The 17,382-nt window shown below is 37.6% G+C and overlaps 1 protein-coding gene across 1 annotated transcript in view; it reads right to left on the bottom strand.

Moving 5' to 3' along the window:
- Naa80 (N-alpha-acetyltransferase 80) overlaps positions 1-10,123 on the bottom strand; it is a 155,869-nt gene extending 145,746 nt beyond the window's left edge. The window contains exon 1 of the mRNA XM_067137880.2: positions 9,990-10,123. The gene's annotated coding sequence lies outside the window, so the exon portion shown is untranslated. The remainder of the gene's footprint in view (positions 1-9,989) is intronic.
- Positions 10,124-17,382: the final 7,259 nt, after the last annotated feature.

Below are 17,382 nucleotides of genomic sequence, written 5' to 3'. Positions count from 1 at the left end.
AGAACTACTTTTCAGAGACTTAGAAAACTTTTGACAAGCCGTGACCTTTCCATTACACTATGGACACGACTACTCCGGTGCTACGATATCAGCATTCTGTTATGCGGCGCTCATGGACACCAACTGAAACCATGTGCAAGAAGTTGCAAGCATTTGAAATGTGGACGTACCGAAGGATGCTGAAGATACCTTGGACAGCTAAAATGACCTATATAGATGTTTTGCACCGTATGAACAAAGAACCAAAAATTTTCGCTACCATCAAGAGAAGGAAGCTAGAATACTTTGGTCATATGATATGGAACAGTAAATACCACCTTCTGCAAAACGTGGTAGAAGTAGGACATCATGGCTCGTCAACTTGAGCCAGTGGTTTGGGGTGACGAAGCTTACTCTGTTCAGAACAGCTATGAACAAACAACAGATCATGCTACTGATCACCAATGTTCTGCGAGGACATGGCACACGAAGAAGAAGAAGAAGAAGAAGAAGAAGAAGAAGAAGAAGAAGGAGAAGAAGAAGAAGAAGAAGAAGAAGAAGAAGAAGAAGAAGAAGTAACAGCTCATCATCTCAGAAATTTAAATGGTCCTCTTGAATTAAAACTTTATCTTCAAATTAGGAGCCTTCCTACTTTTAAAAATTCCATTCAAGCTTATTCGTCTGTTAAAGTCGTTCTACACCACCTCTCCAGTGACAGCTCCAAACATACCACTTACTTCAATGAAAAAAAGAATATTCCTTGAGGATCCACCTATTCAATATAACATATAATCTCACTTGATAGCACATACATTTTAAATATCAAATTGCTGGACATGTTTTGCCTTGATTTAGGCATTTTCAGCCTCATATAATTGTTTTAAGATTAAAATTACTAACATATTTTCTTAGGCTATTAACAGTGTTCTGTCCCTTATAAAAACTTGTTAAACAATTTCTGTTGCCCTTGTCTATAAAAAACACAACAATTAAAACACAGTACAAATTATAAAAATAGTTCACATGCTTTTTTCTCATTTTTGTTTTGAATTTCTACATACAGTAAAAGAGTCTGCAAAGAGTCAGCACACTAAACTTTGTACGATTGCCAATATTTTGCTTGCCATCATGTTATTCTCAGCTGACTTTTGTGCTAAATTCAATTCCATAGTAAGTTCATTCAATTTCTCCTTACTTCTACAATCATTATGGTTTATAGGTTCAGTGGTACCACGCTGAATTGGGGAAAACCATGGAAAACCATCTTCAGCACCAAAAATAGTGAGGTTTTAATCCACTATCTCCTGAATGCAAGTTCACAGCTGTGTGAACCTACTCAGTGAATAGGAGATTATATGAGAATACGGTAATAAAAGCCAAGATGGCTCACGATTGCTTACTAGCTTTGCTTTCCTGTTGGCATTTGTGTGACAATGAAGCCTTTAGGTAGGGAAATGAATGCGTGTACAAACTGAAATCTCTAGTAGACCAGGTACAGGAAAATTTTCAGAATGTCCTAACCCTGGGAAGAAATGGCCTATGGTGCCAAGGAGGTGAAGATTACTTTTCAGGCAATATATTCTGAACACCTTTTACCAGTGTCTTCCAGAATATCGCCATTAACAGTGGATATCATCAAGACTCTCCATTTATCCATCCAGTTAATTATTTTGACAAGTGTTTTCTTTACACATTATAATTCTCATGTTTGGTCCATATTGAAATGTATGTAAAGGCAAAGAATGATCCTAGTGTTTTAATATCCACCTATTCAATACAAAGAGAGATCTTGTAGTTAAGAATTAAATCTTATCATATTAATTATAGGGACGTTTTGCCCATTATAAGGGTATATGATGCATCCAGGTAACAGGTACGGACCCTCTCAGAGGCAGCCCTGCCTAGAGAGTGGCGTCCCTGCCTATGTGAGTCCCAGGGCACACAGACCCGGTGTGTAATATATGGTAAAGGGTCCCAGCTCAGGGTAACGAGTGAAGACCTCAACGGCAGCAAAAGCGGAGAATATGATTCGGTACGGTGGAGCTGGCAGAGGAGGCAACCCGTTCCTCTGGGGGAAGTACAGGTGGTATGGCTTTTGGACACCCTCTCTCCAGGAGACATAAATGGAGGGCCCTAACACAGGGTAATGTGTCCAACGGCAAAACAGGCGGAAGAGGATCCATTTCCAATGTCATGGTTTCCCAACGGCTGTGGAGGCAGAAAAGGATAAAGCCAGACGGACTGGCTATAAAGGCGCTACTCAACTAATTTGGAGTCTGCAGCAGTCTGCTGCAGTTTTGGAGCTTGCTACTGCCTGTCTCATACTACATGTGCCGCGGTAAAAGGTTCTGAAATCATAGTGTGTGGGCCTCCTCCCTGCAAGTTGAGATCCACCTTAAACAAAGTCATGCTTATGGCATTTTCTCCTGCTACTCCTACAAAGTCCAACGGTGATGGGATAAGGATGGTGAGAGCAGATTTAGGGTGAAATCAGAAGCTTCTAGTCTGGACCTGCACGTTGGCGGCAGATGTGTGATGGTCGCCTTTCCTGAGACTTAGTGGCTACTCAGGAATCCAGTCCTGCATCTGTGTCTGGGGAGGCATATTTAGGATCACCGCTGCCCACCCCGAATGGGGAAGGCCCTAGAAAATGTGGGCTAAACATCGGTAGCCACACTTACTTATCCAGCGCTACAGCCCTGTGTGAGCCTTGGCTTCTTCTACGATAGTCCGCCATCTACTTCGATCCTGAGCGGCTGGTCTCCATGGTCGGATGTTCATTGCCCTCAGGTCAGCTTCAACTTCATCGCTCCATCTATTATGGGGCCTTCCTTGTTGCCGTCTTTTATCTATTTGAGATTTAACTGCTTTTCTTTGCATTCGATCTTCCTCCATTCTTTCCACATGGCCAAGCCATCGCAGTCTCTGTGCCTTAATAAATCTAACTATGTCCTCCTGGTCTATTATGCTCTGTATTTCAGCATTCGTCCTTATCCTCCAACCATTCTGGTCTTGAATTGGGCCATATATTCGTCTAATAATCTTTCTTTCAAATATTCTTAATTTATTTGCATCATCAACTAAAAGGTTCCAGGCTTCTGAGCCATATGTAACTACAGGTCTAACAAGGGTCTTATATATTTTGAGTTTTGTAGTTTTAGACAATACACGAGATTTAAATAATCCAAGATTTGCATAATAGGCCCTGTTTCCAGCTATTATTCTACGATGTATCTCCTCACTTATTCTATTATTGTTTGTCAACATGGTTCCCAAATACTCAAAACTTCGTACATTCTCAAAACTATGCCCATTTATTGTTAAATTATCTTGACTTCTTCTGTCCTCTATAACAGTCACATGCATATACTTGGATTTACTGTCATTCACCTCCAATCCCATCCGTTTTCCTGCTTCCTCCATTTCAAGAAACATTTCCTTCAAATATCTATCATTCCTGGCCATTAACACTACATCATCTGCATATGCACAAATTTGTTTACATTTATATACAATATTTCCGGTATCCATAATTTTTTCAAGGACTTGGTTAATTGCCGGATTAAACAAAGTAGCTGCGAGTGCATCACCTTGTCTGACTCCTGTATTAAGAGCAAACTCATTTCCAATTATTCCATCCACCATCACCTTTGCCCTTACTTCTCCCAAAGTGATCCTGAACATCCTAATCAGTTTCTGTGATATTCCTATTGTCTCCATATATTCATATAGCTTATCCTTGTATATATTGTCAAATGCTTGTCTAAAATCTACAAACAACATATGTAGATCTATATTATGCTCATAGCATTTTTCCATTATCTGACGTACAACGAATATTTGATCTACTGTACTCCTATTTCGCCTGAAGCCACATTGTGCTTCATCCAATCTCTCTTCAGCATATCAAGTCAGATATTGTAATAGGATATTTGAAAATACTTTATAGATGATATTCAGTAGTGTAATTCCCCTATAACTAGTGCATTCGTATTTATTTCCCTTTTTATATATTGGAAAAATTATTCCCGTATTCCACTCATCAGGTATCTGTTCATCCTCCCAAATCTTAATAATCAGTACATGTATCTCATGTAGCATTTCTTTGCTACAATTTTTAATCAGTTCACTTGTTATTCCGTCTTTTCCTGCTGCTTTATGGCTATTTAATTTAGCAACAGCATTTTCTACATCTTTCAATGTAGGGGCATTTATCCATTGTTCTGACCCAATCTGCTCCATATGCCTTTCCCTTTCTTCTACCTCTTCTCTTTCCTCGTTAAGAAGCTCTCAATCAATCAATCAATCAATCAATCAATCAATCAATCAATCAATCAATCAATACTGATCTACATTTAGGGCAGTCACCCAGGTGGCAGATTCCCTATCTGTTGCTTTCCTAGCCTTTTCCTAAATAATTTCAAAGAAAATGGAAATTTATTGAACGTCTCCCTTGGTAAGTTATTCCAATCCCTAACTCCCCTTCCTATAAATGAATATTTATAATTAAATTTATTAAATTTATGATTAAATTACATTTTATTGTATTGAAAAGGTGGCAACTGGCAAAACTAAAGGAATTGTATCACAAGTAGATCTTCAATACGGACAAGGAAAATGAAGTTTATAACCTGCAACATACCACTTAGTTGAGCAGCTCTTCTTCTTTCTCTCAATTCTTCCCAACCCAAACATTGCAACATTTTTGTAACGCTACTCTTTTGTCAGAAATCACCCAGAACAAACTGAGCTGCTTTTCTTTGGATTTTTTCCAGTTCTCGAATCAGGTAATCCTGGTGAGGGTCCCATACACTGGAACTATACTCTAGTTGGGGTCTTACCAGAGACTTATATGCCCTCTCCTTTACATCCTTACTACAATCCCTAAACACCCTCATAACCATGTGCAGAGATCTGTACCCTTTATTTACAATCCCATTTATGTGATTACCCCAATGAAGGTCTTACAATGATCCCCAAAAGGAACTTTCACCCCATCAACGCAGTAATTAAAACTGAGAGGACTTTTACTCTTTGTGAAACTCACAACCTGACTTTTAACCCCGTTTATCAACATACCATTGCCTGCTGTCCATCTCACAACATTATCGAGGTCACGTTGCAGTTGCTCAGAATCTTGTAAATTATTTATTACTCTATACAGAATAACATCATCCGCAAAAAGCCTTACCTCCGATTCCACTCCTTTACTCATATCATTTATATATATAAGAAAACATAAAGGTCCGATAATACTGCCCTGAGGAATTCCCCTCTTAATTATTACAGGGTCAGATAAAGCTTCACCTACTCTAATTCTCTGAGATTTATTTTCTAGAAATATAGCAATCCGTTCAGTCACTCTTTTGTCTAGTCCAATTGCACTCATTTTTGCCAGTAGTCTCCCATGATCCACCCTATCAAATGCTTTAGACAGGTCAATCGCGATACAGTCCATTTGACCTCCAGAATCCAAGATATCTGCTATATCTTGCTGGAATCCTACAAGTTGAGCTTCAGTGGAATAACCTTTCCTAAAACCGAACTGCCTTCTATCGAAGCAGTTATTAATTTCAGAAACATGTCTAATATAATCAGAAAGAATGCCTTCCCAAAGCTTACATACAACGCATGTCAAACTTACTGGCCTGTAATTTTCAGCTTTATGTCTATCACCCTTTCCTTTATACACAGGGGCTACAATAACAACTCTCCATTCATCTGGTATAGCTCCTCCGACCAAACAATAATGAAATAAGTACCTCAGATATGGTACTATATCCCAACCCATTGTCTTTAGTATATCCCCAGAAATCTGATCAATTCCAGCCGCTTTTCTAGTTTTCAACTTTTGTACCTTATTGTAAATGTCATTGTTATCATATGTAAATTTTAATACTTCATTGGCCTTAGTCTCCTCCTAAGGCCTAAGTTAAACGAGCACGTGCATCAGTATCCTCATTTTACGATTTGTATTTTTCCTTATGAACTTCAATTAAGAGCATTCAGGATCCTGATTATTCGCATTTTCTGGTTTAAAATTAAGGCTGAAGACGCCCTTATAATGGGTGAAACATGTCCCTATAATTAATATGATAAGATTTAATTCTTAATTACAACATGTCTCTTTGTATTGAATTGGTGGATATTTTGTCAAATAGATTCTGTGCCTATGGAACACTTGTATAAAAATTGTTGGCAAAGAAGATGTGAGCTTTCTCCAATAATGGTTCACACATATTCATGGTGACTGTTTCAACAGACCTGTCCCTTACAGCTCATCATCTTTCCCTTATTAACCTCTTAAGCAAATGTTAATTCTTGAAATAACAAAGTTCTTGACCATTGTAGGGGAGACAGTCAACTGATGGCATAAGGGAAGCAAGCATATCAGGACCAGCTGGGAGACTCCCTACAATGCTTCAACAAACTTTTATTCAAGAATTAATTTCAACTTCAGTTTTTATCAAGGGGTTTCCCCCGCTCGTTGTATTATAAATTATAAGTCCATTGTCAACCGTAAGTTATTAAAATTTCATATGGAACAGTAGCAACATTTCCAGTATTTTCAAGAAAAGAAGATCACCTCTTATGATCACTGCATCACAATAGAACTCAGAGAATTAAAGTAGGCAAAGCTTTATCTGTCCCTGTAATAATTAAGAGGGGAATTCCTCAAGGCAGTTATTATCGGACCTTTATATTTTCTTATATATATCAATGATGTGTGTAAAGAAGTGGAATCCAAGATAAGGCATTTTGCAGATGATGTTATTCTGGACATAGTAATAAATAAGTTACAAGACTGTGAGCAACGGCAAAATGACCTTGATAATGTTGGGAGATGGACAGTAGACAATGGTATGGTGATAAACGGGGTTAAAAGTCAGGTTGTGAGTTTCACAAATAGAAAAAGTCCCATCAGTTTTAATTACTGTATTGATGGGGTGAAAGTTCCCTTTGGGGATCACTGTAAACACCTAGGCCTTAATATAAGGAAAGATCTTCATTGGGGTAATCACATAAATATGATTGTAAATAAAGGGTACAGATCTCTGCACTGAGTAGAGCCTGGATTTCCATGCAAATGCATGTTTTTAAATAAGCTGGTTACACTTCTCAAACTTTGCAAATATTCGTTTTATGACTTAACGATTCAAATTAACCGTACCTGTTTCATGCATGTTTGCATGTTTTGGCCGTTTTAGGAGAAGATTCATGTATAATGCATGTTTTGAAAATTTTAGATTTAATAATGAATATTTGGATGCTTATATTGCATAATATGACTTCTCTTCTGACTTCGGAAATATATAATGTTAAAGTTGCATGATAGTACCTTTTATGAATGTTAGTTTGCCGAATTTGGGACCGTTTTTCCACGTTATATGTCTATTATTGAGAGATGGAGACAGAATGTATTCCTGGCATCCTACCTGACAACCAAAGTTAGTACATACGATATAGTGATGTGATATTCGATTCATTTTACTGAATCACTTCATTTGAATCCGTTCACGTTACTGAAATGATATAGTGATCCAATACATGGCACATCAGAGTCAGTTTTTATCACATCTCTGTGCACTGACAGGTAGCAGCAACAGCATTCAGTGCTCACTACTCCCATCTGGTCTTCATTCATGAAATGCTTTCCTATACATGTCATCCAAACTTCAGATTTCTGCTACAGTCACCTTTTTGCATCAAGTTTTGACAAATAAGGTTACAACTGCATTAAGTATATACACAGACTTAGATGTAAAAATAGTTGTCCGCGTGCAACTTAGCACTTAACTGAATTATTTTTTCCAGTTTTAGGCCATAGACAGTTTCCCAGTAGATATGTTGCTTGCCTTAAAGATGCACAAGTGAAATTCAGCAAAAAGAATATGCAGCAAGACTTAATTTATATAAAATCAAATTTTGGTAAATTGCCTGCTGGAATACCAAAAGTGGAAGCTACAGGTCTAACCCTTGTCGAACCATTAGCAGTTGTTGAAGACATTTAAATGTGTCTACAATCATCGCACAGAAAGTAGCTTTGGCACCTGTATAAAGTGATCCGTTCAAATCATGAATTTGAATTTGTCAAGCGTATAAAAGACGTATTGTGTGGTGAAAATGCATCAGACGTACAATTTGATTTCACTTTATCCAAAAAATTTTAATTTAAGCATGCACCTGTCACTTCTTGTGACGTAGAAATATAATTGTCTGTGTTTAAGAATGTGCTGACAATCAAGGCAATTTGGAGAACTTAGTTGTAGGTACAGTGTTTCAAAAGAAGCTGAAAATGTAACCATGTTGAACTGAATTTTGATAGCGAATATTTTCCACTTTATTGTGCATGTTTTGCCATATGATAGTGCATGAATGCATACTTATTTTGAGATTTGATACTGCATGAAAATCCGGGTTCTAGTTATGAGGGTATTTAGGCGTTGTAGTAAGGACGTAAAGGAGAGGGCATATGAGTCTCTGGTAAGACCCCAACTAGAGTATGGTTCCAGTGTATGGGACCCTCACCAGGATTACGTGATTCAAGAACTGGAAAAAATCCAAAGAAAAGCAGCTCAATTTGTTTTGGGCAATTTCCGACTAAAGAGTAGCGTTACAAAAATGTTGCAAAGTTTGGGCTGGGAAGACTTGGGAGAATGGAGACGAGCTGCTCAACTAAGTGGTATGTCACAGAAACTTACAGTACTAAGTGGTATGTAAAGAGTTTCAAACAACTTACATAACATGTAATAAGTGGCAGGTTTCGAGGTGTCATTGGAGAGATGGCATAGTAGGACATCAGCAGGCTAATAATTTTGAGTGGTGTCTTTAAAAGTAGGAAAGCTCACAATATGAAGATAAAGAAGGAATTCAAGAAGACAAATTGGGGCAAATATTCGTTTATAGGAAGGGGAGTTAGGGATTGGAATAACTTACCACGGGAGATGTTCAATAAATTCCCAATTTCTTTGCAATCATTTAAGAAAAGACTAGGAAAACAACAGACAGGGAATCTGCCACCTGGGCGACTGCCCTAAACGCAGATCAGTAGTGATTGATTATGTACACAAATGTTATTACCAATTTGATTGTTGACTTATTGTCTTTTAACTTAATATGAAGGAACATTCTTTTTCTATATGTGCCAAATTTTGTACCTTATTATATATATTTTTAGCTGAAGATGCTCCGAACCAGAGGAACAAAACATGTACTAATCTTTTAGACAATCAACTAGACTTCAAGCTTGTTTGTAATCACATAAACTAGCTATTAAAAAAATAAAAAGTACACCAGATTCTGCAAGCAGACTGGTAATATGGTTTTTGCAGACAAGTGCAATTGGCAGTCTAACTCTGGAGAGGTAAATAATGTTTAAAATTATTAAAAATTGAATTGTGTTCTTAACTGTATGGAAAATGACTGATGCAGAATGTACGGTACGCAGAAACCTTTGAAACATAGTATTACAGAATAACGGTGAAGGTAAATTGGGTAGATTAGATCACAAATGAATAGATAATAAAGTAGATGAAAGGGGAATGATTTGGTAAAATTTGACCAAATTACATATCATGAGGCAGCTAAGATTTGTTCAGTTAGTTTTGGAAGGAGAGCAAGGGAAAGCTGCCACATATATATGACATGACGGTTGATGTCGTTACCATAGCCTCGGGGCCTGTAGTTCTAGGTGGAATTTGAACCACAAGGACGTGAATTCTCATTACAAAATTCCACGCGCACTGGCAAGGTTATAAAGCAAAGAAGGCAGTGATGATGATACTTGGCTATCATGCCTCATGAGAAAGCTTCTAACACCATTCTTACTATTCTATAAAGCGCATTTGCTTATAAATTCTATGTCCGATAGTAAACGATAAAAAACCATCATATTTTTTGAGGACATAACATGTATTCGTCAAAACTAACCTACAAGTTAAGAAAAACATGTTCCAGTTAGCAAACTGTGCTGGGACACAATGATTTTTGTTAAATGAAGAAAGGCTTACATTAATAAATACAGGTGAAACACAAACGTTGGAATTATGAAGGACCTTTTCCAGTACCGGTACTCATCAGTCAGAAGAATTTTCGACCAACTGAAAAAAATTCCACAGTTCTAGCCCTTCAGGTTGCTTCAGGCAAGCAACTCAAAGTTGACAAAACCCCGGGGATATGAGCTACCAATTTTAAATAAATAAAATATAATAAAATATGAGAATATATTCTTTATTCATTCCTAAAACTTTTCACTTATCAGGTCAATTCAAGGGTCAATTAGATTGGTTTGCCTTGCTTCCACCGCCGTCTCGATCCTCTATGCTGCCTTCTTCTTCTTCTCCTTCTTCTTGAATTTTTCTTTTGGACTATTACCCAGTCACTATATTTAGGGAATATCGTCCCGTTTTCTTTAAATTGATAAAAACTGATAGTCCACACGTTATAGTCCGACTCGTTGGCTGAACGGTCAGCGTACTGGCCTTCAGTTCAGAGGGTCCCGGGTTCGATTCCCGGCCGGGTCGGGGATTTTTAACCTTAATTGGTTAATTCCAGTGGCACGAGGGCTGGGAGTATGTGTTGTCTTCATCATAATTTCATCCTCATCACGACGCGCAGGTCGCCTACGGGAGTCACATAGAAAGACCTGCACCTGGCGAGCCGAACCCGTCCTGGGATATCCCGGCACGACATTTCATTTCATTTTTATACGTTATAGAATTCTATTCACACTTTTTCTTCTTTTCTTTCTTGAGGAGATTGGTTGGGATTGAGTGTTCTGTTTCTCAGTCTCAAGCCATACATAATATTTCACTTAAACTTAATTCGCTTTACGATACACACGCATCACAAGTAAACTTTATGTGTACAAGTATACCAGGTACTTGCTTGCTTGCTTGCTTGCTTGCTGATGCTTATGGGCTGTGTCTACGACATTTCACCCAGTCAATACTCGCTTACTCATGTAAACACACTAGTATAAATGACAAACTTCAGTTCAATAATTGATGCTTGAGCTTGCAAGTAGAAAAAAACAAAACACTTATCTTCACTATATCACATAACAACCCTAGTTTGCTAGAGCAGACTGTTTTCATACGGGAAACTTCCAATCTTGCAATCACACTGCGTCTAAAGCTTCACCCACACGAAGAATCCAAAATAGCACTCGCAAGTAATACATTATTGATATGAGGAATCACTCAAATGGAACCTTCAAAAGCATGAGCAATTCTCACCCTATATTACAAACAGAATTATAACACGATATTGGCTTCATCTAGAAACAAATTTAGCACTCGAATAATCTCGATTGTAGGATTACAGAGCAAACAAGAAACACTGGTTGGAAAAACCTGCTTGAGTCGCTTGAGATTAGTCATAAGTTTTTTACGGGGGTTAGCATATAAAGAACATTCAAATAAAATGTGGTTGGAGTCGCCATTACGAATATTTGTACCACACAAACAGTTTGTATCCTGCGTTAAATGGAAACGTGATCTATATTGTGGTGTAAGGGCATGATTAAACCGTAACCGGATGATGTTAATAATATGTCGTCTAGTATAAGATCCTCGTATAAACCAAGGTTTAACTAAAAGTGTTGGTTGTATATGATAATAGAAGTTACCTTTGACTTGTGCAGTCTGTCTATAGAAATTCTGCAATTCTTGACGCCCCTCCTGTCGGATAACAACTACATAATCAGAAGCTGGAACAATATTGTTAGTATTCGGAACAGGAAGACGAGAAGCTTGTTTTGCAAGACAATCTACTTTTTCATTGCCCTCGATACCCACATGACCTGGTACCCATACTAAAGTTATCTAAATACTGACATTGTCAAGCATATAAAGGAGACTCTTGACATTGTATACATACCAATTATAGGATAATTCATACGAAACCAAAGATTGTAATGCACTCAGCGAATCCGTATATATTGTAACTCGCGTATATCCCTGTCGCTGAACAAAAAGTAAAGCTTGTTGTATAGCGAATAACTCCGCCGTAAAAATCGAACAGTCACTAGGCAAACCATATTGTTCTTTAACATTTAGAGAAGGTATATAATAAGCGGAACCAACTCCATTAATGTTCTTTGCCCCATCTGTAAAAATGTTTATACTTCGTGGAATATTAGAAAATTTCACTCTTTTAACAGGACAAATCTTGGTCTCCTGCAGACAAGTAACGTTAGTAGAGCCATTACGTATAGGCCATATTATTTGAGGCTTATAATAAGAAACCTGATAGGGTAAGGTATAGGGTATTAAATTAACACTGTGTAATAAGATAGACTGTTTCGACTTCAATGTAGTAAAAGCATGAAACAGTACTGGCAATCTGCGTAAACCCTGACGCCGTACGGAATAATACTCCGAGAGTAACTGTAACTTCGGAATTAAAGGATGACTTGTTAAAGAAAACTTTTTAAGTAAATATTTCGTCGCAAGCATTTTTCTACTTACTTGTAAGGGAGCTTCGCAGGATTCGACTAAAAGTGCATTGGTAGGTGTGGACCTTAAAGCTCCAATACAGAAGCGTATTGCTTTATATTGACACGTGTTAAGAATATTCAAGTTAGTATACGATGCCAAGTCAAAAATATGTGATCCGTAGTCCAATATCTATCTAATAGTGGTTTTGTACAAAGATAGCACCACAACGGGATCTGCCCCCCCCATTGCCTACGGGTTACAGCTGGTATGACCTGAATATACCGTTCACTCTTCGAACGCAAATATAAAAAATGATGTTTCCATGTAAGTTTTTGATCGATAAATAACCCAAGATATTTATGGTGACTAACCACTGGTATTTCATACTGATCAAAAGCAAGTGGCGATCGGTCATAGGTTCGGTGATGTGTAAATATCATCGCTCGACATTTCGCTATGGAAAGATTTAACCCATGGGCCTCTAACCATGTTCTAGCTTCATGAAGCGTGAAACTAATATGTTGTCGACAGAGCTGTAAATCTTCATGTGTATAATAAAGCAAAAAATCGTCAGCATACGCCTGTAGTCGAGCATGACGAAAAATGACCGTTTCGAAATCTTTCATGAAAAGAGCGAAAAGAATACCACTCAGAATATCGCCCTGTGGCAACCCATTACTTACCTGCCGGGGCTGGATTGTATAAGGTGTCGATTTAAATCTGAGTGTTCGATAAGTCAGAAGTTGTCTGAGAATGCTAATAAATCCCTCAGGAATCTTAAGAGGTGCAAGTTTTTCCCATAATATGTTCAAAGGTACGGGATCATAAGCCCGTTGAATATCAAGGAAAACCGCTATGGTACTATGTTTTCTATGACGAGCTAATAGTAAATCGATAACAAAACTATTAAATGCATCAGATGTACTGGGTCCCTTAAAAAAGGCATATTGATATCGAGGCGTCAAGTTATAGTATTCTAATACCCATATGATTCTTCGAAGTAAGATCTTTAGAAAGACTTTACGGAGGCACGAACCGAGGACTATACCTCGATAATTACTAACCTCAGTGGGTAATTGCTTATTTTTAAGAATGGGAATTAGAAAAAATCATTCCAACTAACAGGTGTACTATGATTGCGAAAAATATCATTATACCTGTGTAATAATGCCTTCTTTGCTCTAATAGGTAATAATTTGAGCATTTGATATGATACATTATCTGGACCTGGGGAGGAATTTGAGCACGATTGGAGTACTGCCTCTAATTCCTGATAATCGCTGGGTTGTAGCAATACGGAAAAACGTGCATCTAGTGGGTCTTGGGAATGAACATACTGTGGTTCAACAAAATCTGGCGTCTCTCTAACAAGAAAATCAGATAATACCTGACCTGGGATGGTCTTGGCAGGGGAGTGCTGCGTAACTCGTGTGATTGCCCTGATGGCATTCCACAAGTCTGCAAGTGGAACCTGACGCGTGAAGGACGATATAAACTCCCTCCAAGCGACACGACGTTTTTGATGGAAAATTCGGCGAGTTTGTGCTATGTGTCGTTTGAGCCGGAAGTAATTTTCAGGTGTTGCGTGCTGCCTATATTGTCGAAAAAGTACTTTGCGGGTTAAGTATACCAGGTAATATGAAATATTAAGAAACACTATAACACCTTCAAAATAAGAAAAGATGTGGGCGAAGCCCTTGGAACCTACAGAAGTGTCACTTCCATGCACGCAGAGAAACAAATAATTGAATGTAGCATAATTACAACCGGATTTGAGTAGAGTCAAGAAAATGGTTGAGGATTGTGATTATCTGTGGTGATGGTTGGAATAACAAGACTGAGACTCGCGTAGGCAAAGGTATGTAAATACTTACTAATTTCCGAATTAAGAGTCGTTGTTGAGGCGCATATTGTGGACAATGAAAAAATAAATGATCACTATCGCCATTAATGTATCCACAAGTACAAGATGGACTGTTATCGATATGGAAACGATGTTTATAAGTGGGGGTTAAAGAGTGATTAAAGCGTAATCGTATAATATTGAACATATGTCGACGCGTGTACGTACCTTTAAAAAACCATGGTTGTTTCGGAATGTTAGGCTGCAATTGGTAATAATGTTGTCCTTTCGTGCCTGCAGAAAGTCGCCATAGTGTATGCCACGCCTGATTAGCGTCCATCTTAATACGTGAAAATAGGTCTGAAATCGGAATTTTAATTTGTAGTAGTTTTGAGGTATCATTATTGCCTCTTTAGCTGCCGAATCGGCTTTATCATTACCGAAATTATTAATATGCCCTTTTATCCAGATTAACGTTATATAAAAGCCTGAGTTCTCGAATTGATAGATTAGGTGTTTAACATCGTATATATACATATAATAAGTTTGTAAAAAGATTGTAACGCCTGGAGAACACTTTGGGAATCGCTAAATATATTTATCTTCCGGAATCTCAGTCTTCGAACATGTAAAATTGCTTGATAAATCGCATAGAGTTCGGCTGTAAATATAGTTATACTATTCGGTAGAGGATATTTGAAACTTAGTTGTACTTGAGAATCAAAGAAGGCTGCTCCTACTACATTATGTAATTTTGCCCCATCGGTAAATATACTATAATCTTGTGAATGTAATAATCCTTTAAATTTTTATGAGGAGGGTTATACGAGTCGATTTCGCGTGAATATTGGATCAATGGACAGGAAGAAGATATAAATATGGACGGTCTGAACGTGAGAATTCATAATTGTACGAATACATAATTAACCGGGGTGTCCGTAGAATGGAATCATGAATATTCTGCATGTCAACATATTCCATATATATCGCTGGGTATCGGTGATTTGTTTGGGGACGCTGTTGATAGTATTCATACAATAATTTCAGTTTAGGAAATATAATAGAGTTCGATCTACCGATATGTTTGAGCAGAAATTTTTTCGCAATTTTTAATGGACGTATATGAAGAGGTCCTTCTGTGGCTTCAACCAACAAAGCGTTTGTAGGTGTTGTTTTGAGTGCACCAATGCTTATACGTAAAGCGGAAAATTGTATTCTATCTAATTTTAAAAGGTTGTGTTTGGTTCTAAGTCAATTATATGTGCACTGTAGTGCAATGTAGATCGAATGGTAGCGCGATATAACTGTAAAGCTGAAGAGGGGTCAGCACCCCAATTACGCCTAGTTACTGTTTTCAAAATGTGGATATAACGTTCTGACTGTCTAGTTAACCGCTGAAGTTGGTAATTCCAATTTAAATTTTGGTCTATACAAATTCTTAAATATAAATTTTGAGGGACAAAGGGGAGTCTATAATCATCGAAAGTAATAGGACTTTTGTCAAAAACTCGTTTGGTAGTAAAAACCATTGCTGCACACTTAGGTAATGAAAGATGGAGGCCATGAGAAGTTAGCCACCGAAAAACAAGACTCAGGACATGCGATATTGTGTTCCTGCAATTGTCAATGTTAGTCTGGGAATAATAAATGACATAATCATCTGCAAAAGCTAATATACGGGCATAATGTGTTACAATAGTTTCGAGTTCCTGCATATATAAAGCAAATAATATTCCACTCAAGATGGACCACTGTGGTAAACCGTTCGATGTTTGACGACTATCAAGACTATATTGAGTAGATTTGACTGTTAAAGTACGGTTTGTGAATAATTGGTGCAAAATAGATATAAAATTAAAGGGAAATCCATAACTAGATAATTTTCCCCATAATATATGCAATTACACTAAATCATAAGCACCTTTGATCTCCAGGAAAATGGCAATAGTATTTTGCTTCCGCCATTTAGCTAATAAAATATCAAGGATCAATATAGTGATAGGATCTTGTGTACTGCGTCCTCGCATAAAGGCAAATTGACACCTAGGAAACAGGGAGTAATATTCTAACGTCCACGCCATTCTTTTCAGTAAAATTATGCAAAATGTTTTGCGTATGCATTATCCTAATACAATTCCTCTAAAATTTTCGGGTGCATTTGGACGTTTGGTGGGTTTTAATATTGGGGTTATAAAAACATTATTCCATTGTGATGGTACTTGAAGAGACGTAAGAATATCACTATAACATTGTAGTAATAAGACGTGAGCTTGAGGAGGAAGTAATTTCAGCATATCATATGTAATAGCATCCGGTCCTGGCGATGAACTGTTGACATTAGATATTACGGATTGAAGCTCATTATAGGTTATTGGTTGTAACAATGTAGTGAATTGGCGAGAAGAAAGGGATGGTGAAGGTAAAAATGGAGGAATAGCCGAAACTGGGGTGATCGATTGCAGAAATTCGTCTAAGACCATACGAGGAAAGGAATGTTGAGCTTGATATTGAAACGTTCTCATTATCATACGAATGGCATTCCATAATTTTGCTGAGGGTACCTGAGGGGTTAATGATGACATAAATGCTTGCCAAGCCTTACGTTTCTTGGTATTAAAAATGAGTTTCGTCTTCGCGATATGCTTTCGTAATTGCAAATAATGGTGTTGAGTCATAGACTGAAGGTATAAATTAAATAGTTGTTTTCTCTTAAGTATGAGATCATGACAGTATTTATCCCACCATTTAATGACGTTAACCGGGGGAGGACTAGATGCTTTGATAGTTCTGCAAGGGTGAAATATATTTAAGTATTGGGTCATATAATCAACTAATGATGTAAAAGTTATATGTTTACCACGCTCCTGCTGCAGAGTATGAGTAATATATGCACGATAAGTTTGTGAATTGAAATTTTTGTATGATCGGACATTACTTACTGCGTGCAAGGCTAATAATGTAGGGACATATTGTCTAACTCCATACGTTATGATAATAGGGAGATGATCTCTGGTGTGAGTGTCTCCCAGAGTATGCCATGTGGTAACGGGAACCATATTCGTACGGCAAAGCGTCAGATCCACCGCGCTAGGTGGGGATCCCGAAGGTGAAAGACGAGTC

The sequence above is a fragment of the Anabrus simplex genome, chromosome 1 (assembly GCF_040414725.1).
Source record: "Anabrus simplex isolate iqAnaSimp1 chromosome 1, ASM4041472v1, whole genome shotgun sequence".
Classification (NCBI taxonomy): Eukaryota; Metazoa; Arthropoda; class Insecta; order Orthoptera; family Tettigoniidae; genus Anabrus; species Anabrus simplex.
Note: the sequence above shows the minus strand (reverse complement) of the source record. Positions and strands in the feature narration are given on the sequence as shown.